This window comes from Canis aureus, chromosome 14 (genome assembly GCF_053574225.1).
Source record: "Canis aureus isolate CA01 chromosome 14, VMU_Caureus_v.1.0, whole genome shotgun sequence".
NCBI lineage: Eukaryota > Metazoa > Chordata > Mammalia > Carnivora > Canidae > Canis > Canis aureus.
Genome location: NC_135624.1, coordinates 29,744,630 through 29,768,703, shown reverse-complemented (window position 1 = coordinate 29,768,703; position 24,074 = coordinate 29,744,630). Strand labels below are relative to the sequence as shown.

The following is a 24,074-nucleotide window of genomic DNA, read 5'->3' as shown; positions in this document are numbered from 1 at the left end:
GCTTTTTCCCACCTGTTCTATTGGCTGGATTTGGGGACATGTTTGAGAAACCAGCTCTTAGCTGAACAGCACCATTCAAAATTCTTTGATCTTCTATCCTAGGACCTGTTCCCCCTACCTCTAATAATTTGTCGTGGTCTTCCTCATCACTTGAATGGCCATGATTGAAATTGAACTGAACCTGATGCTGCTGCACTATCTCAAGCTCTGGAGAGGTGCTTGCTGCAGTGACAGATGTCCTTACACTGGTTGGTTCCTGCTGCCTCCCAGAATCAGAGACTTCTATTTGGAAGGTACTGATTTGTAGAGCTTGCTAGCCTCTGGGCACAGATTAAATGCAATTACACAATTTATTGCTATATAATCATTATTTACCTGGGGCTTTCCAAACAATAAACCCTAAATCGCATTCCCCAAAGGTCAAAAGCAATTTTTTTCTTCTCCTTGCAAAGTGCTTAATGACTTTGTATGGAACAGAATCCATACATATGAGGAAGGAGGAAGTGAATATGGAAAATAATTGCTCATTTTGAAATGTGAATTGATCAAGTTTCTAAATTAAAAAAAAACGTATCATGTAGCCTGTTCTCAGATTTATAAGAAGTTGGCTATAGGGAACAGCAGTAGTTGTGTTTGTTACCATATTCAAATCGTCTGGGTTAACATGCCCATGTATCTTAGCTTAGACAGCTATAACAGAATACCACAGACTGGGGGCTTCAACAAGGAACACTTCTCACAGTTCATGAGCCTGGGAAATCCAAGATCAAGGTACTGGCAGAAATGGTTCCTGGTGATTCCCTTTTCCTGGGTTGCAGATTTTTGGATTCTTGCTGTTCCTCACATGGTTGAGAGAGAGAGAGGGAGAGCAAGAGAGCATGCAAGTATGCCATCGCCACGTGGGAACATGACAGTGATCAGGAGAGAGCACTCTGGTCTCTCTTCCTTCTAAGGATGCTAATCCCATTCTGGGGGCCCCACCATCAATACCTCATCTAAGCCTAATTGCCTCCCAAGGACCCCACCTCTACCTACCATCACAATGAGGGGAAGGGCTTCAAGGAATGAATTTTGGGAGGGCAAAACCATCCAGTGCATCATATCATGGAATGGATGAGAATCTGAGGACAACTGGGTGAACTGGTACACGGAAACTTCCGTTTAAGACACACCTGCACACCCAGTTGCCTTACTTCTGGTTAGAGCAAGGTGTGTCTCCTAAAATGATAAAGAGATTGAGAAGACTATCAAAGAAGGGTCCTGTCCTGAAAAGGGGAAATAATGGATTCAGAATGGCAAGGGATGAGACCTAGGATTTTCGGGCTTCCAAGCGGAGAATACTTTGAAGCAAGAATGGCACACGTGGATCAGGTGTGTTATCTATCACTCTCCTGCCTCGTGCCTCTAAGACTTATTGCTGAAACACTTTGTTCTCCTTCTCTGTGCAACCTCAGAATAATTTTTATCCCATATCTCTAGTGGTTATTAAGTAACAATTAGAGACAGGAGGTGAAATTTTCTTGCCACTGGGTCCCAGACTGAGTAACAAAATGCTGTGTCTCTGGATCAACCCCTACAGAGAATTATGTATAAACACTTGTTCAGAGTTCTTCCCTTCTGGTTCCTTGGAGGGCTGTTCTGGTCTCTTACATTTGCTTCTGGACGGCCATGACAGGTCTCGTGCCCTTCACCTCATGACTTCCTGACTTTCTGAACATCACCTACTCTCACTTCCAGCTTTGAGGAAGTAAACTGTTCACTCCCTTTGAATGAGTCACTGCTCTTATGCACCCACGTGCTTGGACAGCAAACCTGCTCAGTTTATGGAAGTGCTCTTTGCCTCTTGCTAACCTTTGCTTTCCAGGAGAACACTGATGAACAGTTGGCATGTGTAGTAACATAGCTGGATCTCAAAATCACTACACTGACTAGAAGAAGCAGATGTAAAAAAAAAATAAATGAGTACATGGTGTTGAGTCTATATCTACAAAATTCTGAGAAGTGAGAACCAATCTGTAGTGAGGAGAATCCACATCACTGTTTGCCGGGGAATTGGGGCAGAGGGCATGCAGAGCACAGAGAGGGAGGGAAGAAGCATTGTGAAACTGTGAGGAAACTTTTGGGGGTGATGGTTTTTTGGCCATTAACTTGATTGTGGTGATGCTCTTTCACAGGTGTACCCATTTGTCAAAATTTAACAAATTGTTTGATCCTTTTGGGTTTTGCTTTTAAGCTTTGTTAAGCAACATAGAGAACCATTTCATCTAGGGTTATTTTTCCCCATTACTGAAGCAAAGCTATTTCAAATATTTTACCCAATACTCCATGAAATATGAGATTTTCCACTCTGGCTATTGGGAAAAAGAATTGTTCCTGGCCCCATGTCAGCTCTGGGGAATAATTCCTCTCCTTACACCCATGTGCTGATTAGTAAGTAAGTACCCAGCTGAAGACTTAGGGACCCCGTAAATCTCTGGGGCTCTCTGTCCACACAGTGCTCTCTGTCCTTTTGGTTTTCCCATATTCTCAGCTCCATTGTCTTGATTTAGTGAGACCACCAGTCTCTCCTGGACTTCTTTTCTCCTTCCTGTGCCATGGCTGGAAACTCCAGGCAGTAAGCTGGGAAGCCTTAGCGCTGGCCTCATTAACTTGCATCCTCTCACAGATCACTGTCCTTTATGGCCTTATGTTCAATGTCTCAGAAATGCTGTGTCATAAATATGTTGGGTTTTTTTAGTTGTTTTGGGTGGGAGGGTAAATCTGGTCCCTATTGCTCTATCTTGACCAGAAACATACACCTTCTTTTCCTTTGGATTTATGAGATGGTTTGGATCATTTAATGAGGGATTCCCTTTGAATTATGTTTTTTAGAAATTGCCTTAGATGGCAGTTCCCGGGATCCTTTCTCACTGGGGTGACAGTGCATCTTTCTCCTTTCTTGTCCTCATTGCTTAGAGAAGAGAGTTTGGATCTCACACTAAAAATCTCCATTGTCTTACAACTGGCAGTATAAGGCAGTATTCTCAACTTGGAGGTCTATATGCTAAATAAATCTAACCTAACGGGGTGTGTGTGTGTGTGTGTGTGTTTGCTTGAACAGTCCCTAAAAGATGGAATTAATTTTCAAATTAAAGAATAGGAGCTCTCCCACAGATATCTGGATTTCTGGCTCCTCTTGAAGAGTCAGAAGACCTGACATCTTTGGCTCATGTTCCCACATGGTGCCATTTGTCTCGAATGTATGAGCAGTTGCTCCTTTTTTGAAGGGCTACATACTCTCTACTTTGACACTGGCCTCCCAAGGCCCCCTACCTCTCATTTCTGTTATTTGGCCCCAGGAAGCACGGGGATCTGTGGCTCCCCATGTGGAGAACAAGAGCCTGAACTTGGGTTCCAGAATGCTGGTTCAAGTCCCTACTCCGGCATTTGGCCACTCAACTGCAGTGCTTTCTCCCTCTGTATGCTCCTGGTATTACAGATGCACGTCTCGCTTCTTCTAAGTCCCTTACATTTATCCTCTACTCCCTCACAGATTCTGGCTTTGTGACCCAATTGGTTTTGCTTCTGATCTCAGGACCAGTTGCTCTTTCTTTGACATGTTTCACATCCAGGCTTCCTTTAAAAAGACTTTCTGATGAGTTCAGTAAATTATCATTATCCCTTTTGGACAAGTGCTTTGTACCAGGAGAATGTAGAAGCCAGAAGCCACTCTGGATGACTATAGGTTCATGGGTTACACGTGGGTCAAGTGCCTATTCTTGGGTCGATCAGCTTTGTTCACAGTATTGTGGATCCTATGATCAGCATAAAAGACGGTCAGCTTGCAGGGTACTTAGAGTAGAACAGATTTCTCTCCATTACCACATCTGATTCACTTTATATACTACCTAGGACATAGAATGTGTTCAAGCAATAACTTTACAATAAGGACGATAACAAAAGCAATAATAATTACAACAGTAATAGCTACCCACTTACTGTTTTTCCAGGTACTTTACACAAATTGACTCATTTTATCCCCATAATAACTCCAATAATTATGAACTTATTTTTTCCATTTCAAGGATGAGAAAACACTTTCAAAGAGTATTAGTAACTTTCCCAAGCTCATGTTAGGTCAGGAATGAAATTCAACCCCAGAGAGGTCAGATTCCAAAACTTTTTGCAATCAGGCACAGAGGGAAAACCAAGGTCCAGAAGACGGGTGTGTTGCCCAGAACAGGCCCATGGAGTAAGACTTACCACACTCATGTTGTGGGGCCTCTCAGGGAAACTGGGGGACTTTGTGACTGAAAGTGGGGAGAGCAGCAGGGGAAGTCCATGGGATCAGAGTGGCTCCCCAGTAAGGCAGCGGTTTTGCATCATGGAAAACAGCACGGCTTCTGGTACCTGAGACGAGGGTCCCAGGCCATTTACTTGTTGACCAACCTTACAGAGGTACTCATAAAAAATAGCTTCCTTTCTTTAAAATAGGGAGAATGGTGTCCTGCCATAGCGTTACCAAGTTCACTTGGGGTAGTCTCTGTGAAAGTTTGTCAGATAGGGTGGGCGTTCGGTAACAATCCAAAGAGGGCTATGTGGGGGGCTTGGAGGGAATAAGACATGTCTGTTTTGTGTGGATGCTCAGTCAGTGATAACTCTTCAAGTTCCATAATCCTATATCTGCAATTCCTAAACCCAAAAGGCTCTGAAATGTAAAGTTTGGTGCCAAATGAATTTGGGGGCAAAATCTGATCTGAGCCAATAGGAGGCTATTTTTGAGTTTTATACCAGTTAAATTTGATAAAAGAATCCTGTGAAACACACACACACACATACACACAGACACATACACATGCGTGCCATATCGTATCTTGCTACTAAGGTTTGAAAATATCTGAATTCTGAGACTCCTCTTGCCTCAAGCATTGTGGATAAAGGATGGCAGACTGGGATGACTGGCGCAGTCCCGCTTTAGGCCTCCCTTGCTGCATGATGAGTCTCTGTGCAGAACTGGCAGCCTGTCTCCTTTAGCTTGTTCTCTAGAACCCATAGCATAAATGCCTGAGACATGGTTGGTTAACTGTCCAAGTGGATGAAAGAATGTAGGGTTTTGATGATGAAGAAATGAGAAATGGAATCCCAGAAAACAGGCAAGAGTATACATTGTTCTTTCCCCTTCTTTGCTTAGGTCTTCTAAAGGATTCTGAACATTTGAGGGGCCCACATCATTCATGGATGGAGCTGGAGGAAGGGCTGGAAGCAGCCCCGGAATCCTGAAAAGGCTGTTCAAGGAACGATGCTGGCAGCAGTGCTGTGCTTCGTGATTCCATCAAGGAGCACAATTGCCTTTTTTGGAGGGCTGGCTCAGCCACAGCTGGTGTTACAAGCTTTGCAACCATAATGCAAGGAAAAGCTGGGAAAATCCCACAAAGTGAAATCGTATCTGCTTGTGGTCAAGTTGGGACTCCAAATTTGGACAGTGGAATTTGGTGGGAAAATGGGAAATGCATCAGGGGTTACACAGGGAACCTAAGATTTATCGCTATAGCAAGTGGCTATTTCCAGAGAAGGCAGCTAGTTGTGATAATCTTTCTGCAAAGGAGGAGAAGGGGAGGGACCCACAGCTCACTGCTGATGTGATCAACCTGTTAAAATCTTTGAACAAATGGAAAAATCAAAGTTGTTTCACGATACCTTTCAGATCACTGCGTACCAGGGTATATATGAACATTTAAAAAGCATGAAACCAATTGATTTAAACATAAAATGCTAAAGGCAGTTGAAGCAGTTGGACTAGGTGCCAAAATTGCATTTTGCCAAGTTTCTGTTTAAAGCTATTTAAATGTATCCCAGTGAGAGAGTTGGTGGCTAGAAATGGCCAGCTCAGCCCAGGGTAGTGAGGCCATCCAAGACCTGAAGTGTCGACTGGCTCAGCTCCCCTCCAGCTCTGGGACATTGGATTTGTCAGATAACCTATCTGAGCCTTGATTTCTAATTTGTAGTGTGGAGCCTTTTTAACACCTGCCCAGTTTGTTAAGGGCAAGCATGAAAGACCCTTGCCAGATGCCATTCACATGTCGTACCCAACAGGGATCTGGGGAAGCTTCACAATAACCTGCCCTCCGTGTTAGAAATGTTCTCACTGAACACACAATATTAAGCCAGGGACTGGCAGCTCAGGTGTTGGCTGATTCACAGCACTGAAGAATCAGGATGTATTATATGAAATTCTGGAGACCTGGTTTGTCCTGGAAGACGGGAAGCTCTGGAAACACTTGTCCTCATGGCAGTATAGCATCACTCAGAACTAATGTCCAGAAGAAGATGGGGGGGCGTGGATCAAGTACATTAGTGAACCCCAGAGTACGCTACCATGTGTCAGGAGGGTCCCAGGCCAGTTGGTTTCATCCTCATCCACGCACATGGTCTGCATAGCCCATGACAGCGTTTGAGATTTTGACCCTTACTGTAAGGCGCTTGAAGGCTTCAGTTAAGATTCTGATGGTTGTGGAGGAAGTTAAAACATGAAGCAATTATGGAACACAAACATCCTAATTGAAATCTATTGAATAAAACGACCCCAGTGATTTTGTTAGACTGGCCACAGACACAAGAGGCAACAGAAATCCCAAATGCTACCTGGGTGATATAAAATGGGCTGAAGGTGCAGAACTTTTTCAAATTTAGAATTTTTTTTAGGACTTTACTTATTTATTTGATGGAGAGAGAGAGAGAGAGAGAGTGAGAGAGAACAAGCAGGGGGAGTGGCAGGCAGAGGCAGAGGGAGAAGCAGACTCCCCACTGAGCAGGGAGCTCGATGTGGGACTCGATCCCTGGATCCTGGGATCATGACCTGGGCCAAAGGCAGATGCTTAACTCACTGAGCCACCCAGGTTCCCCTCAAACTTAGAATTCTAAGCAGTAGCTGCAGATTGCTGATTGGGAAGCGAATAGCCCGCGCTATCTAGGCTTGGGCTCATCAAGAAAACTTTCTGTGTTATCTTGATACCAGAATATTATTCAAGAATTTGAAGACGGTTAATGATACCAGCCCACAGAAGCCTGTCATTTTTTGTTAATTACAAACACACCTCTGACCTCCTGTCACTCAGCTTCTCCCTGTTTCTCCCCAACCAATAAGTGTCATCACCCAGCTTCTCCCTGTTTCTCCCCAACCAATGAGTGTCATCCCAGCTATCTTTTCTATAAAAACACTCTATACTCCAGATGTTTTCTTTTATTTTTTTTAAGATTTCTTTATTCATGAGAGACACACAGAGAGGCAGAGACACAGGCAGAGGGAGAAGCAGGCTCCCTGTGGGGAGCCCAATGTGGGACTCAATCCCAGGACCCTGGGATCATGACTTGAGCCAAAGGCCGATGCTCAACTGCTGAGCCACCCAGGTGCCCCTACTCTAGATGTTCTAAACTATTTTGTCCCATGGATCTTTTTGCTAGTCAGGTGAAGCCTATGAATCTTTTTTTGGAATAATATTTTTAAATGCATCAAATAATATCTGTTGTTATAATAAATGTGAAATAATATGGTCTGCATTTTAAAATTCAGGATATACCAATTATATTTAAGTAGTCATCACAGTTAAAGTATTTGTTTTATAGTAACATGTAGGCTTCTTTATGAACATATCAAATTATAAGATCTAGCAGAAATTTAATAACTACTGTAATATTGAAGTGGTAATGAATATAAATGACATTTTGTGATGTTTGCAACAATTGCAACATGATATAAAAATACCTGTGATTTCCATTGATGACAGTTACAGTTACTGTTAATAATTTTGCAGTTTGTTGTTTACATTCAAACTTGAGAGAAATGCTAAATTTCAGCTCGAGATGAATGCAGATAAGGATGTAGTTATTTTCCCAGCCAAATACTCAGAACCCCTGAATTCTATCTCTAGACTGCTCCCTTCTAAGAGGTGAAGCATGGGCTCTAGGGTCAGGGTCTGTGCCAAAATCTTCTATTTCCACTCCTGTGATCTTAGCCATGTAACTTGAGTGTGCTTTGGTTTTCTTGTCTAAGTGGTAATAATACCATTATTGGTCCATCGTTATGATACAGGTGCTGCTTGATGGCACCAGCTCTCAGTGGTGTCCTGGCTGGTGTCTGTCCCACCCTGTGCCTTTGGCTGTTTCATTATGACTTCACTCTGGGCTTATGATGTACAGATGGTTGTTGGACAACCTGCACAACTCACAGTGGGATGGGGGGCTGAGTATTTGAATCTTCTGGCTGAGGGAGTGTAGGGAGCCAGCTTTACCTTCCTGCGTGACTACTTCAGAGATCCACAAATGAGCAGCCTGGCTCACGCTTGATGGTTCCAGTCAAAGTGAGTCAGAAGAAGCTTCGTTTTGTGAGTGGCATCCTTGAGCCTGAACTGAGAATTAGAAAATTCTGGCATGTGGCTGTGTAGATGGCATAAAACAACGAGCATGACATTTGCTTTGTTTTGTTCATTTTAGAGTCTCTTTTCTCTCTCTTCCCCTGTGTGTGTGTGTGTGTGTGTGTGTGTGTGTGTGTGTACTAAATGAGGGGGATCCCCGGATGGCTCAGTGGTTTAGCACCTGCCTTTGGCCCAGGGCATGATCCTGGAGACCCAGGATCGAGTCTCACATTGCGCTCCCTCCATGGAGCCTGCTTCTCCCTCTGCCTGTGTCTTTGCCTCTCTCTCTCTCTCTCTCTCTCTGTGTCTCTCATGAATAAATAAATGAAAAAAAATCTAAAAAAATAAAAAATAAAAAATAAAAGAGAAAGATGATGTGTGTGTTGGTCAGCTCGAGCTGCCTTCACTGAATACCAGAGACTGAGTGGCTGAAACTCAGACATTTATTTCTTACAGTCTGGAGGCTGGGAACACTGGGATTGGGCCACCAACACAGTTGAGTTCTGGGGAGAACTCTTCTTGATCTACAGATGGCTGCTGCTTGCCTTTCCTGTGTCCTAATGTGGGTGAGAAGACAGATCATCTCTGTCTTTTTAGAGAGGCGTAAATCCCTCTCAGGAAGGCTCTGCCTCCCAAAGGCCCCAGCTCCAAATATCACACTGGTGATGAGGGCTTCGACGTAGGGGCTTGGGGAGGGCGCAGCTGTTCTGTCCATGGCAGGCTCCCAGGAATAAGCAGAGGGGACTCTTAAGGCACCCCGTGCGAGGAGGAGAGACAAGCATCTTTGCTCAATGTCCAGTCTTCTCATTTCTGAAGGAGTAAGAGAGGCAGTGGTTAGCAGCTGAAGTCAGGTGCCCTGTATGTGCTGGTGCATTTGTGTGTGTTATTTCCACTCTGTGGAGTGGGTGGTGTTTAGCTCTGTTTTACAGTTAGGAAAATGAGACATGGAATAACTTGCCCAAAGCTCTCAGCTAGTAAGGGGTAGGAAATGTGAACAGAGTGGGGTAGAGGCTTTTTTTTTTTTTTTTGGCCTGGTGATCCACTCATTCGTGGAATGCAGCTTTCCTTCGGTGCCTTGACCACCCGCAGCTCCGGGAGCACGTGGAAGCAGCGCCCTGGTGGAGGACGTCACCCCTTCCCTCCCGGACCCTGGCAACAGGTGCAGTGGGGAGGTCTCCTAGCCGGTTCCACGCCCAGCAGCCTGGACGAGGGCCACCACAAGGGGTAAAACAATAGAAGAGGTGTTGAGCCCAGCGGAGACAATGGACTTGTTGGAGAGCAGTGGGAGCACGTGCTGGGGTCTCCTCATTCTGAAAGGTGCCGTGCTGCATGGAGCTGTAGTGTGGTGTGGGTGAGGAAGGCAGTAGAGTGAGGAGGGGTTGGTGCTGCTCTCACAGTCCGCTCTGTGCCCAGGGGCAGGAGGTGCTTGCCGGGCACAGCTGGGGCTGCATTAATGTAGAGCCCCTACTCCCTGCAAGAAGCTGGGTTGAGCACTTTTTCATGCAGTATTTGATTTCAGCCTTAGGACAACACCAGAAGGGGGACATGATAGCTCTTCATTCTCAGACAGGAAACTAGCTCCGAAAAATCTGGTACATAATCCAAGATTAAGACATTGCTAGGAGGCAGAGAGAGGAAGAAATGTGTACAGTTCTAGGTGCAGAGGGTGGAGGGAGGGAGAAAAGCTCGAGAGTTTTCTGTTCAGCAGCATATACTCAAAGCCCTGGTTTAATGATGGTTTTCCTGAGTCAGGTGTGTGTGACTGGGGTGCATGTGCATGTATGTGTGTGTGTGTGTGTGTGCGTGCGTGCACATATGGGTGTATGTATGTTTGAGGGATATGGGTGGCTTTTAAATTTCTCTTTACATTTGCTGTCGGTTGTATTTGTCAACAGTACATGATTTGCATAACCTATGGCTGTTCCCCTCCAGAGCAAGTGTCCTTGAGCTGCCAGGAAATCTACTTGGGGTACCCTGGTCAGTGGCAGGTTTTTAAACATAATGCATATGGACTTGCTCTACACCCTCCTTCAGAAACAGCCAACTCCTCTTCCCCCTTCTCAACTTACTTTTCTAACTCTGTGGTGTTTTATCCACACCTTCTTCTATGGTTAGCTCCTCTGCTTCTTCAACCATTGGGGGGATCTATTTTTGCACACTGGCCTTCTCCTTGATTCTTGAGACTAAGTGGCCATTGCTCCATTGCTGTGGCTTCAGGGAGCACTGACATGGGGAAGGTAGGACTGAAATTTATCCCCCACAAATTGTCAAGTCTGAGTTGGCTCTGTTATATGCCAGGGTGGTATAAGCACTGACTAGCTTGACTCAGTCGTGCAACTAGTCAATTCAATCAGGCAGGCTGACTTTTAGGGAATAAACAGGTTATCAATATGTGTTCAACATATTTATTGAGTACTGGGTTTATGCAGGCATGGCTCTAGACAATGGAGAAAGAGCAGTTAATGAGAGATAAATTCCTGTTCTTACAAAGCTAACCTGATGCAGAAGCTAGAAAATAAATACATGAAATATTTATGATGGTTAATTTTATGTGTCAACTTAGCTAGGTCATGGTACCCAGATTTTGGTCATATGCTAGTCTAGGCTTTTCTATGAAAGTATTTTGACTAATCTTTATATGGGCAGACTTTCAGTAAAGCAGATTACTCTCCATAATGTGGGTGGGCCTTGTTCAGTCAGTTAAAGGCTTAAAGTAAAAGAACCAAAGTCTCACAAAGAAATTCTGCTTGCAGATCACCTTCAGACTTGAGACTGTGTCATCAACCCTTTTCTGGGTCTCCAGCCTGCTGGCCTGCCCTGGAGAGTTTGGATTTGTCAGCCCCCATAATTTCATAATTTCATGAGCCAATTCCTTGAGATATCTATCTATCATCTATCTATCTATCTATCTATCTATCTATCTATCTATCTATCTATCATCTATCTATATCTCCTATAGATTAATCCATCAAATATCTATTGTATATGTCTTGTTAGTTGTACCTCTCTAGAGAACTCTGATAAATACCTGTATATATGTATACGTACACACATGTGTGTATATACGTGTGTACAACTAAAATGATATGAAGACAAGACAGAGGAAAGAGATGGCGAGGGATTGATACTTGAGATAGGGAGATTAAGAGAGGACTTTTAGATGGAGGGGCATTTGAACAGAGTTCTGAATGGAACAGGAATCAGCCTTGTGAAGACCTAGGAGACAGGATAGCAAGCACAGACCTCTGAGTGTTGGGTGTGCATGGCATGTCCAGGAGACATCGGGGTGAGTGTGGCAGCTCAAACAAGGCACCAGTGATCAGTGATGGGTGGTGTGGTCACAGATGTAGATTGTTAAAGGGCTTTGCTTCTATTCTAAATACGGTGGGAAGCCATGGGAGGGGTCTTCACAAAGTGAAGGCATGGGCTGACCTCCTCCTGGCTGCTGTGTGAAGAATAGACACAAGGGAAGAAAGATGGAGGCGGGATAATCAGAGAGGAAACCAATCCAGCTGAGAGGTGATGGTTGCTTGGACTAGAGCAGGGCTTCTCAACAGGAAAATCAGCCATAAGCCATTACCTTGAGGCAGTGTTATTTAGTGAATTTAGATACATGATTTTTTCCAATTAATTTGTAATATTTTTTTACTTGAAATTATAATTTCAATGTGTCTAATTTCAGATGTTAGTCACAATCTTATCAAAAAAATTTGACCATTCTTGCTTGGTTCTCTCCCTCATTATCCGTTTCATATTCCCTGGCTTTCTGTTTTCCCTGTACATATTCCTTTCCTCTCAGACCCTTTCTCTTCACCCTGGTCCTCAGAAGCTTCCAAACATGGCTCTCAACAATCCCGTACAACTTCAGTGTGATTCTGAGAGCAATGAAGATAAAATATGAATGGGCTTAGGAAATAAGTCTTCCACTTTCATAAAAGAAAAAAAAAAGTAACACCGCTGCCAGGTCACCCAGAACAAGTTCCAATTCCCAAGAGCCAGGGAAGAATTTTCAAAGTAAAAAATCAATGGCTATGAAATTGCCCATTAGTCCGGGGGAGAGTTCTCTGTCTGTTTTCCCAGGGAACATCCATCTTGCTATAGTAATAGTGGCACAGACAATTTGCTGCAGTGAAGTTTATCTATAAGTGTTTTAATTAAAGTTCTGACAGCCAATTGAAGCCTTTTTTATTTTTTGGATGTATCGTATCAATCTTTTTCTGTCTGTGAAGGACCATGCCTGGGGAGTTTAATCTATTAGGGAGGCGTAAGTTAATGTCCTGGATGCATTAACCGATCAGGAAGGAAGGAACATCCATGGTTTTCTTTTTCTTTTAAGCTCAAAGTTCCATAAAGGCCTCGCTTAATAAATGTTTGTTGAGGTTGGTGAAGATTGCTCTGGGACTGTGGTAGAGAAGGGGGTAAGATTGGACATTAGTTGGCCTGGGTCTGTCTGTTGGCTTTGTCTCTTACCAGTCAGGTGAGAGATTGGGCAAGATACTAACAAATACAGGTTACACTCTTCTGTTTTTTTTTAAGTGAGAACAATGAATATCTAGCTTTTAGGATTGTTTCACATTTAGCACTTTTCTCTCTGTCCTCTTTCACCACATTCCCAGTTTACACAGCTCATGCACTGTTCCTTGGGGCCAGAATACCTCTTCAGCAGCCTTACTAGAATGATCTGAAATAAAGGACCAAATCTGTCTGTTAATGACATAACCAAAAGTTTATCAGGAATTTTTCATAACATCATGTGGTCCAATTTTCACCTTGAAACCTCTTGGATAACCTGTCTGTCCACTTAGTCTTCTCAGCATCAACCCTGGAACTTTTCCTTTTTCCCAGTGGGAACATGAGGGTGAAATGGGTAGTGCCTGCTAGTTTAGTTTTCTCCTGTCCTCCTCTGCTAAACCTTTGACACCAGCAGTTGTCACGTTTGCCTCCACCAACAGTCATCTTCATTCCCAACTGGCTGTCTAGAGCAGTGATATTTTCAGTTTCTACCTCCTGAGAAGACACAGACCATGGGATGCTGTTGTCCTCTGAGTAAACAAACTATTGTGAGAATCAACTGAAGCAAAGGGGAGTGACTCTTTACCCAGTATGGCCTTGGTGAAAGGGTAGCTTCCCATCTCCCTGGAGTCTTAGATGTTTCTCCCTGTACGGTTGCCTTTTCCATGCTCTAAGAAGATGTCACAAAGTCATAAATGTGAGCTGGTCACATTAACTGTGAAGCACTGTATGCTTCTCAGACTGTTGTCTGCTTCAAAGTACTCTTTTTGGCAGACGGAGAAGCATGGGGTGATGGCAAGGGTTTTGGCTAGTTTAACCACAGCAGGGAGGATTAATAAGTTAGATACTTAAGGGAGGGATTGAGTTTTCATTACAGGACAGATTTTATGTTAGGTACCAGGGGATATGGAGAAAAACTAATCTCAGTACCTGTCCTTGAGGTGATCCAAATTTAGAAGAGGAGATGGACATGGCACACTTAATGAAAATACAACATGAAAAGGGCTGTCCAGAGTGAACAATAGTGCCACAGGAGACCCAAGGGCAAAGGGATGGACCTTGCTCTAATGAGAGGCAGCGCATCCTAAGGCTTCCCAGAGGCCATACCAGAACATAAATATCCTCGGAGTGGGAGCAGGTCTCTTTGGCATGCCACAGTGCCCATCACACTAGAATAGCACCTGGCATGGATTAGGCACTCAAAAAATTTTTGATGAATGACTGATTTTGAGCTGTGAATTGGATAAAGGACACAGATAACTGACTTGAGGTGAGAGAAGTGTATTAGAACAGGCATTTCTGTGTAGTGCCTCAGATTCTTCTAGTGACTGCTAAGTGGGGGAATCTTCCTCCCCAGAACAATTACTTCCTTAGGTGGTTCTGTCCTTACTGCAAGGTATAAGGTTTGATCAAGTGATTAGGACAACTCTGCTGTTGTCTATTAGTCTCAAATACTTGATATCATTACTTAGCTTGGGTTTCTGGAATTGAATTTTGACGAGGATTAAAGGATGTAGGAAGGGGTAACTGCCTTTCCAGGATCACCAAGGGCATTAGCCTGACAGCAGCAAAAAGCCCATGTTCCTTGTGGTTATTGTCATTCAAACTCTCGCAAGCAAATGATTATATGACCTGTTGATATTAAAAGCAAAATTCAGTCCAGCACTTAATAAATATGTGTTGAATAAATGAATATTTCTAATCTGTTGCTCTATAGTTTCGGGCATTTTTTTTATGGGGATGGAACCGTAAATGATAGTACATTATCACTGGACCCTGATGTAGGTGCCAAGAAGCAGTGATTGTGGAAAAAAACAATACAATATTGGCACTCTAAAGAGTGGACTTCAAGTCCTGAGTCTGCCATATATGACTTTGGGCTAAACACTTCTGCTTGAGAAACCTAGATGATCTCCCTGAATAAGAGCTCCTTTGGGCTCTGAGATTCCGTGATTCCACCATCATCAGTTCCATGTGCATAACTCTAGTCAAAGGCAATGAGATTTTTTTATTCTTAAGGGATAGAGGCATTCACATTTGTATTTATATACCCTGTGGCATTGGAATCAAAGAAACACAAATAATTAGAACTGGTCTGAGGATTTCATTTTTATGCATAGGAGAGTTCAGAATGGGAATTGACTTGCCGAGAGTCATGGAGTAGGTTTGGATACAGACCTGCAACTCAGGGTTTCTGATCCTCATTCCAAAATTATCTTAGGTTTCCACCATAACAATAATCAATAATAGTGGCATTGTGTTGGAAGAGGTCAGACTGAGGTACATGGAGGTCAATGACTTGTCTAAATGATGTATTGGTCTCTGTGACCTTGAATAAATTGGTTGTGGGTTGTGGAGATCTATTGGCTTGGTTTTCCCATGGTAATTGTATTGCTTGTTCTGAGATCAGCTCATCTTGCATGTTGGACATGTGCTTATGGTGTCCAGAGGACAAGAAATAACCAATCCACAGGCTCAGCTGGGTCTCCAGCAGCATGTGTATCATAGCCAGTGTGTATACCACTGCCAGATCTGACGCTGGCCACTCCTGTCCCCAGATCCCCTAGTCCTCACCTTAGGGAAATCTGTGATTTAGGACAGGTAAAAGAAAGAAATAACGAAGTTAAGTCCAACAGTATTCTCCTCCTGGGTTTTAGATAAAGTTGACCTAAAATGCTTTGCTTGTCTTATGGTTGAGATAACTGGGCACATCTTACGGTTTATCTGAGAGCATTCCATTTAGAATGATTCAGAGAACCCAAGGTCATCTTTGGCTTTGTTGATGTCCAATGTCGAATATGAGTGGTTCTTGAACATTTTCAAGACTAATTATGTTTGTACATTGGCTGTAATCCATGTAAGAGTTCAGATCACTTAATATAGTGAATAGAGATGGAGACAGGGAATGAGTTTCATGAAATAAAGCCTTCTAAAACATTTCTCAAGGAGTCTGCATATACAATAGCCTCCCAGTTGAGAGAAAGCCAGAGGACCTGGGTTTTCAGTCAAAGACTGTGCTGACTTTATTCCACTAAATTCAACAAGTGAGACACACAATAACCTACAAAGGGGATGTGCAGGAAGATGGAGGAGGGAGCAAACTTTGATGAGCAAAAGAACTTTGGGAAGATTTCTTCAAAGAGGTGAATTAAACTAGCTTCCCCTCCTCCTCCCATTTTATTGAGACTGAATTGACATGTAGCCCTGTGTAAGTTGAAGGTAGACAGCATGATGACATGATTCACATATATGATGAAATGGGGGCCACAGTGAGTTTAGTTAACATCCATCATCTCATGTACATTAAAAAGAAAATTAAAAGGAAAAATGTTTCTTTTCCTTGTGTTGAGAGCTCAGAATGTACTCAATTCATTAACTTTCATATAAACCATACAGCAGTGCTAACTAGTTATCATGTTGTACTTTATATTCCTGGTACTTACTACCAGGAGTTTGTACCTTTTGGCCACCTCCATCCAATTCCTCTCCCCACCTCTGGTGACCTCACATGTGATCTCTTTCTCTAGGAGTTTGAGTTTTTTTTTTTTTTTTCAAGATTCCACTTTGTCTTTGTCTGTTTGACTTATTTCATTTACTATAATGCCCTTAAGCTTCATGTATGTTGCTGCAAATGGCAGTATTTCCTCCTGTTTTATGGCTGAATGATATCCTGATGTGTGTGTGTGTGTGTGTATACACATCTTCTTTGTTCGTTCGTTGTTGGACACTTAGGCTGTTTCCATGTATTGACTATTGTAAGTAATGCTGCTGTGAACATGAGGGTGCAGATAAATCTCTTTGACATAGTATTTTTGTTTCCTTTGGGTATATTCCGGAGTGGAATTGCTGGATCACAGGGTAGTTCTATTTTTAGTTTTTTGAGGAATTTCCAACTGTTTTCCACAGTGGCTGCACCAATTTACAGTCCTACCATAGTGCACGTTAGACTAGCTTCTTATAAAGGCTAAGTATATAGGATAGGAGTTAAAGGCTTGAATTTTGAGTGACCCTGAAAACATTACTGACCTCTGTTTTCCTGTGAGAATCATGTGAGATCATAAAGTGGGAATCATGATGGTGCCTATGCTTAGGAGAGGGAAGAGTAGTTAACTATTCTGTGTTATATGCATAGTATGGCGCCTTATGTAGACCAAATACTCAGTATGTTAGCCCTCATCAGTATTATGCTCCGGAACAGTGGCTTTCAGAACTGCAACCCTGCATGAGAGACTCCTTTTGGGTGGGTGGGTATATGCTGAATATTAAGCTTCAGGTCCTCAATTCCATATTCTGCTCTGTGATGCTATGGTTTATAGTTGGCAACTTCCATTTCTCCTTTGCTGCTGGCTCCCTGTTTCTCCCAACAGAGGCCTTTGGGAGAAGCTGGAAGGCAGGAAGAGGGAGTCGAGGCTTCTTCTTTCTGTTGGTTGCTCTTCCTTTGGGTCCCAACCACAGCCCCTCATCCCTGCAACAGCAGTTAATTCTGGTTCCCAGCTTCTTCTTCTTTTTTTTTTTTTTTTTAAGATTTTATTTATTTATTCATGAGTGACAGGGAGAGAGAGAGAGAGAGAGGTAGAGACACAGGAAGAGGGAGAAGCAGGCTCCATGCAGGGAGCCTAATGTGGGACTCGATCCTGGGACTCCAGGACTACGCCCTGGGCTGAACGCAGGCGCTAAACTGTGGAGTCATCCAGGGATCCCTGGTTCCCAGCTTCTATGCAGATTCTTGTGCTTTCACTATGCTCCTCAGAGAAACCTGACATCATCCTTCATTTTAGGATTGAAATTCAGTTCTCCAGGGCCATTGCTCCAAGCTCCCAAAGGGACAGAGAAGTAGTCAGACAGTCCCCCCACCCTAATGGGTCTGGGTCCCCATTCCCTACAGCCATGTCTCTTAGCTTCTTGCTTCTTTCTTGCAGTCCACCCCAATGTGGCCTCTTGCTGCCATATTTTCATTGCATTATCGTTCCCACTTTTTCATTGTATTATCATTCCCACTTTTTGATCTGTCAGCCCTCCCATGACTTTTCAGCCATGTCTCCATATTCATTTTCCTCATTAACAGTGCGGTTTTGTTTTCCCAGCTGGAACTGATTGTGTCTGGTAAGCTCTGTATGCCTAGAAGTGCCTTCAAATTCTCCCATTTCCTGGGCTGTGGGGTCCTGCTGCTTCCTGGTCACCAGTCCAGGAGCTCAACCTCTGCTGTTCTTCCTTCTGTTCTTCCCATAGAAAGGTTTCTCTCATTTTTTACAGATGAGTCTTTTTCAGAGTTTATGATATAAAGTTGTTTTCCTCTTTCAGATGGTTGTGAAAGGTATTTCTTAGGCTACATCAGCCTGGTAGATTGGTCAGAGATAGATAAGAATGACTCCCCAATTCCTTGGGTGCACAGTCCTTCGAGTGTATGTTTCACTCTCCCGTGGTGGCCACTGCTCTGCACATCCTTGCATCTAGGGCAAGCAGCCTTGATGCTGGGTACAGGAAATAAGTCCCTGAGATGACTCACTTGCTTGACTTTCTTTTTCTTTCCTTCCTCCTGGAAGACAGTATGGTGAACTGGCTGGTAATTTGGCCTGGGCTCCAAAGCTAAATAAGCCTAGGTTGGAATCTTGGCACCATTCTTCTTAAATCTGTGACATGGGGCAACTTACTTAGTCTCTTTATGTATATGCATAACAGTGCCTTTCTTGATAGGCATTTCTCTCTTCATCTACCTTTTTTCATTAGATACTACAGTAGTAAAAAAAAAAAAAAAAAAAGGTTCTACAGTAGTGCCTTTCCCAAGAAGATAAAATAACATTTGTAAGTGCTCAAACAGTGCCAGACATATGGTAAGTGATTAATAGGTATTAGATCTTATTATTCCCACCCTACTGCAGAAACCCCTCCCAGAGAGCTGAACTGGGCCAGACTGACCTCATGGATGCTTTACCAGATCCATCTCTCTCTCTTCTTTGGCATCCTTTAGATTTTTTCCTATTGGTCTTTTGTCTTGGGATACAAGAGTGTTCTGGTTAAAAGTAGGAGTTTGAAAGCCTGGCATCTCCAGAAAGAAATCCTGGCATTATGGAATAACTCATACTTGCGCTCTGTGTGTGTGTGTGTGTGTATTTAAGATTTTATTTATTTATTCATGAGAGACATAGAGAGAGAGAGAAAGGCAAAGACACAGGCAGAGGGAGAAGCAGGCTCCATGCAGGGAGCCTGATGTGGGACTTGATCCCGGGACTCCAGCATCATGCCCTGGGCTGAAGGCAGTGCTAAACCACGGAGCCACCCGGGCTGCCCATATATATATATATATTTTTTTTTTTAAGATTTATTTATTTATGTTAGAGAGAAAGAGAACACATGCTCAAGTAGGGGGAGTGAGCCACCCAGGCACCCCAGAAATAATCAAAATATCAACAACTATTATGATGTTGGCCCTAAACATGGGGCAGCATCCCGGAGACCCTCCTGATGTACCAGGTTAACTCTTGAGTTACCATGACATAGGGAAGGCCTGGTGTCCTGGTTTGGGGAGTTACGTGTGTGTGAGTCTGCTGGGCTTGTATGGGGGAAAACACTTGGGGGCTTGGGGCAGCTGCCATTGATCAACTAGTATGAAGTACCCCAATATCTAACAATCAGTGGGACTTTCTCTCTGCATGCCTCCAGGCAGTAAGTCCTGACTATGTCACCTGCTTATTCTGTCATCTGGGAGATCACCTACCCTTTCCAAGCCTCAGTTTATATAGTATCTATCATTACATATGTAAGTGCCCAGTGATAATGTTATCATTGTCACTAATAATAACTGTTACTCTTAATATATATTCTTCTATCCTTTACTCCAGTTTGTTTCAACCTGGGTGTAAATCCTATGTTTCCACTGGCATTTTGGTTCAAGGTACCCTGATTTTTATGTTAAGCAGGGAAAATATTACTCACCAATGATGGCAGTTGATGGTTCAGAAATACAAACTTATGCTCAGCATATCAAATTTGAGTTTAATTCCTCCCCTGAGATTATTACCACACACTGGTATTCAGATCCTTTTTCCCTTCCAGGGTGCCCTGGCAGAGACTTTGCAAGGTTCAAGCCAGGTCTGCATAATACTCTCCGATAAATCTCTGGCTTTGTCACACTGTGGAGCTGCTAATAAAGAGAGCAGGCGGGCATTGTAGCAGGGCTTTCTTTGGTCAGAGAGCCCTAACAGTGTGTCAGGATTATATAATTCACCCTCCAAGAGAATCCAAAAGAGAGATAAATTGTTTGGTTGGGAGAAATTAACCGCGGATTGATCCTATCTGTTTTAATTTAGCACAGGATGGCCTAGACTACTCTAAGGAGCAGATGGGCTATTGATCTGACAATAGGATAATCAGAGCATCAAAGCTGGGGGTGGGGAGAGATTTGGAGCACTTGGGCTTTGCCAGAGTGGCCTTCCTGGAACAAAAGTTATCCCTTAATTGAGCAAGCGCCTTTGCCTACTAACAGGTCTTATCAGGGCAAGTACTCCCTAGGCCCAGACCTGGCATCTGCATGGAGCTGTCATTTTAAAGAGGCCACGTCTTATGCCAGGTTTGCTGGCAGAGAGATGCAGCTTGGCAGTGGGAGAGGGATAAACTGTGGAGGAGGGGACGTGTGGGTGGATACTGCACCGGGGGGCGGGCACTGTAGAAAGGTGGATATATTGAGAGGAGAGCTGGAGAGAGAAGCAGCTGGTGGAACTCATAGGGTAGGGTCTCTCTCTCCCTTTCTTTTTTTCTTTCTTTTCTTTCTCTTTAAAGATTTATTTATTCGTGAGAGACACAGAGAGAAAGAGACACAGGCAGAGGGAGAAGCAGGCTCCATGCAGGGAGCCTGATGTGGGACTTGATCCCAGGACTCTGGGATGACCTGAGCCAAAGGCAGATGCTCAACTGCTGAGCCACCCAGGTGCTCTTCTGTCTTCTTTTTCTTTTAAAGATTTGTTTATTTTTTATTTTTTTTTTAAGATTTGTTTATTTTGAAAGAGAGACAGAGACAGAGAGACAGACAGAGAGAGAGAGTATGTGTGAGCGAGCAACCGGAGAGGCAGAGGGAAAGAGAGAATCTCAAGGAGACCCCCTGCCGAGCTCTACTCCGGCTTATCTCACAACCCTGAGATCATGACCTGAGCCAAAACCAAGAGTTGGGACACTTAACTGACTGAGCCACCTGGGTGCCCGTCTTCCTTTTTCTAAAAGAGATTTCTGTGCCTCTTCCCCCAGTCTGTATCATTTCTGTCTTGTCTCTGGGTAAAGGCCCCTCCACACCTGCAAGGACAATAACTCTGTGATTGGCCTGTTGAGGCTGTGCTTCCTCCGAGGAGCCAGGCCAGAGATGTGTACTGAGGCTGAGTGGCTTCAGCTGGGTCAGGGCCCCCCACACAGTGGGGTCACACTGTCCCATTGTCTTGAAATGTTGTAGGTGAGATTTCTCCTTTGGCTTACACAGAGTTAGGAGCCTGCTGCTTCAGGAAGCTTCCAGATGGGTCAGGCGAACTTCCTCATGTACTACAATGACCTCTATGTCAGGACACCCTGACACGTGAGCCAGTTGAAGTCAGCCAAGGGCCTGAGGACCAAAGGTCATATGAAGCATAGAGAGGCTCAGAGAAAGGGCAGATGATTCAGAAAGTGACACTTGAAGTAGAATCTTGCAGGCTTCCTGTGCCTGACTGGTAAGACCCTGGATTTCCTTCCTCCGAGGGCCTCTTTCCAGGTGTGGGGATGGTGGCAGGCCATGGAGAGCTGTGCTCAATTCTGAGTGGTCATCCATCAAACTTCTAGATCCTGTAGAACTAGCAGTGACCTCACTGGGCTCATGAAACTTGCATCCCTGCAGGAAGAGAATGACAGTAAAAAGCACATCTTAGGCATTGAGTGCTAGGGAGATTTTTAAAAAAATCCTAATTATGTAAAATTTTTAATCTTCATTTGAGTATCAAAATGAAACTTGAAGACTCAACCAAGGTCACCTACTCTAAGTATATAGGGTTAGTTGAATGGGCAGTTTTGTAAATTTGTCTTTTCTGATGTTGAATTCGACTTTATAGGTAGGCAAACAGAGACATGACTAAACCTACATACTCAGTTTGGATTCTTCGCATAGCAAAGCCTGCTTTTTTGCTTCCATTTCCTGTTCATTTGAGGGAAAATGGGATTTTTGATGCCCTAAATGATAATGATTTCTTTTTTCCGTCTAAGAGAATATCAACTAGAGGAACAGCTAGGTTCTTGCCATAGTGGAAAAATAATAAAGTTATTAATAGCCGAACAAATGCATCTTGCTGGGAAATATTTTGGACTTTCAATGGTCTCACAGCGACGGAATATTCCTTGAACCTAAAACCTTTTTTTTTTTTTTTTTTTTTTTATCCCTTTTGGATTTTTTAACAAAAAGACCAACATGCCTTTCAATTAAAATTGCCGAATCATTTGAAGTTACGCTGCTCGGACCCCAGTGTAACCAAGGCCCTGAATGCACAGAACAACGAAGCCTACATGTTGCTGTCCTCTTGTTCAAAACCCTGGGCTAATTTCCCTCTGCCTTTCTCCTTTTTCAACACTGCTGTGCTTACTGCGGCTCAGAACTCTCAATCTGTGACTGTAAAAACAATAACCCTTACACAAACATGGCGAGCAAAAGACGATAGACTTCTTTATATATATATATACATATATATGTGTATATATATGTATATGTTACATATGTAACATATATATATTTTAATATATTCTTTTATATTTCTCTATATTTTATGCTTCTAATACAACTTTGTCATGAAGGGGATCTCTGCACTGATGCTTCCATGCTACTTAGTCTGATGGAAAATGGGAATCAAGCTCACTGACAGCTGCAGACCCTCATGTAATGGTTTTATGTTTGATGGAGTGATCTAGGGATAGCTTGGTATAGGTGAAACACAGATATTGGACTCCACAAATCTGAATTCTGGCCCCAAGCTAACTGTGTGACTTCAGATAGGGTGTTAGTCAGGGTTCTCCAGAGGAACGATTAACATCCAGATCCTTTTAAGAGAAGTCCTACAGTCTGCCGTCTGCAAGCTAGAGGTCCAGGAAATCTACTGATGTCATTCAGCCCAAGTCCGGAGGCCTGAGAATCATGGGAGCTGATGGTGTAAATCTCAGTCCATGGGCAGGAGAAGGCCGGTGTCCCAGTTCAAGTAGTTGGGCAGAAAAGGTCAAATTCTCCTTTCCTCTGCCTTTTTGTTCTACTCAGTCCTTCAAAAGATTCAATGATGCCTACCCAAGCAGGGCAGTCTGCTTTACTCTATTGATTCAAATGCCCACGCATCCAGAAGCACCTTTATGGGCATACTGGATGTGACACTTAGCCAGATATCTGGCTAGCACTGTGATCCAGTTAGGTTGATGTATAAAATTAACCATTATAGACTGCCTTATTTTCCTTGGATTGTTTCCCCTTCTTTAAAGAGGGAAGTAACAGGACCTACCTCTTCCATTTGTTAAGAAAATTAATGAATTCACATATTTAAAACATTTGACATTGTTTAATGCCTAGTAAACATGACCATAAGTGTTAGTAATTGATAACTCTGGATCTCAGTTTTACCTTATGCCACTTGAGTTATTTTATTTTATTTAAGATTTTATTTATTTATTCATGAGAGACACAGAGAGAGAGAGGCAGAGACATAGATAGGTAGAGGGAGAAGCAGGATCCCTGTAGGGAGCCCGATGTTGGACTTGATCCCAGGACTCTGGGATCATGCCCTGAGCTGAAGGCAGACACTTAACCACTGAGCCACCCAGGTGCCCAGCTTGGGTTGTTCTAATATCCTGAAATTGAGCTGTGTTTTGTAAATAGTAATGTCCTATGCAAATGGAAACTAATTTAGCCCATGTAATTTTTTTTTAAGTTTGAACTTTTGTATTTAGGCAGTCTGATTTTTTCCCACTAACTTAATCACTCTCCAATTAATTCAAAGAAAAATAACCTCCAAATAGACCCTGATCTTTTTTTAACATTTATTACTAGTAGTTGGCATTGAGAGACTTCAGAAGGATTTTTATTAAAGATATTATGCAAAAATCAATACAATGCATTAAAACAATTAGGAAAATATGACAAATAAGCAAAACAGCTCATTATTCATTATAGACCTGAGAGGTACGAAA

The 24,074-nt window shown here is 43.2% G+C and overlaps 1 protein-coding gene across 39 annotated transcripts in view; it reads left to right on the top strand.

Moving 5' to 3' along the window:
* The first annotated feature begins 5,176 nt into the window (after positions 1-5,176).
* The window catches only part of LOC144283320 (uncharacterized), a 297,695-nt gene continuing 278,797 nt past the window's right edge, over positions 5,177-24,074 (top strand). For 22 of the 39 annotated variants that reach the window (XM_077847227.1, XM_077847233.1, XM_077847239.1 and 19 more), the window contains exon 1: positions 5,177-8,336. The gene's annotated coding sequence lies outside the window, so the exon portion shown is untranslated. Of the gene's footprint in view, positions 8,361-24,074 lie in introns of all 39 variants that reach the window. The other 17 variants (XR_013351842.1, XR_013351843.1, XR_013351834.1 and 14 more) reach the window with 11 other exon arrangements.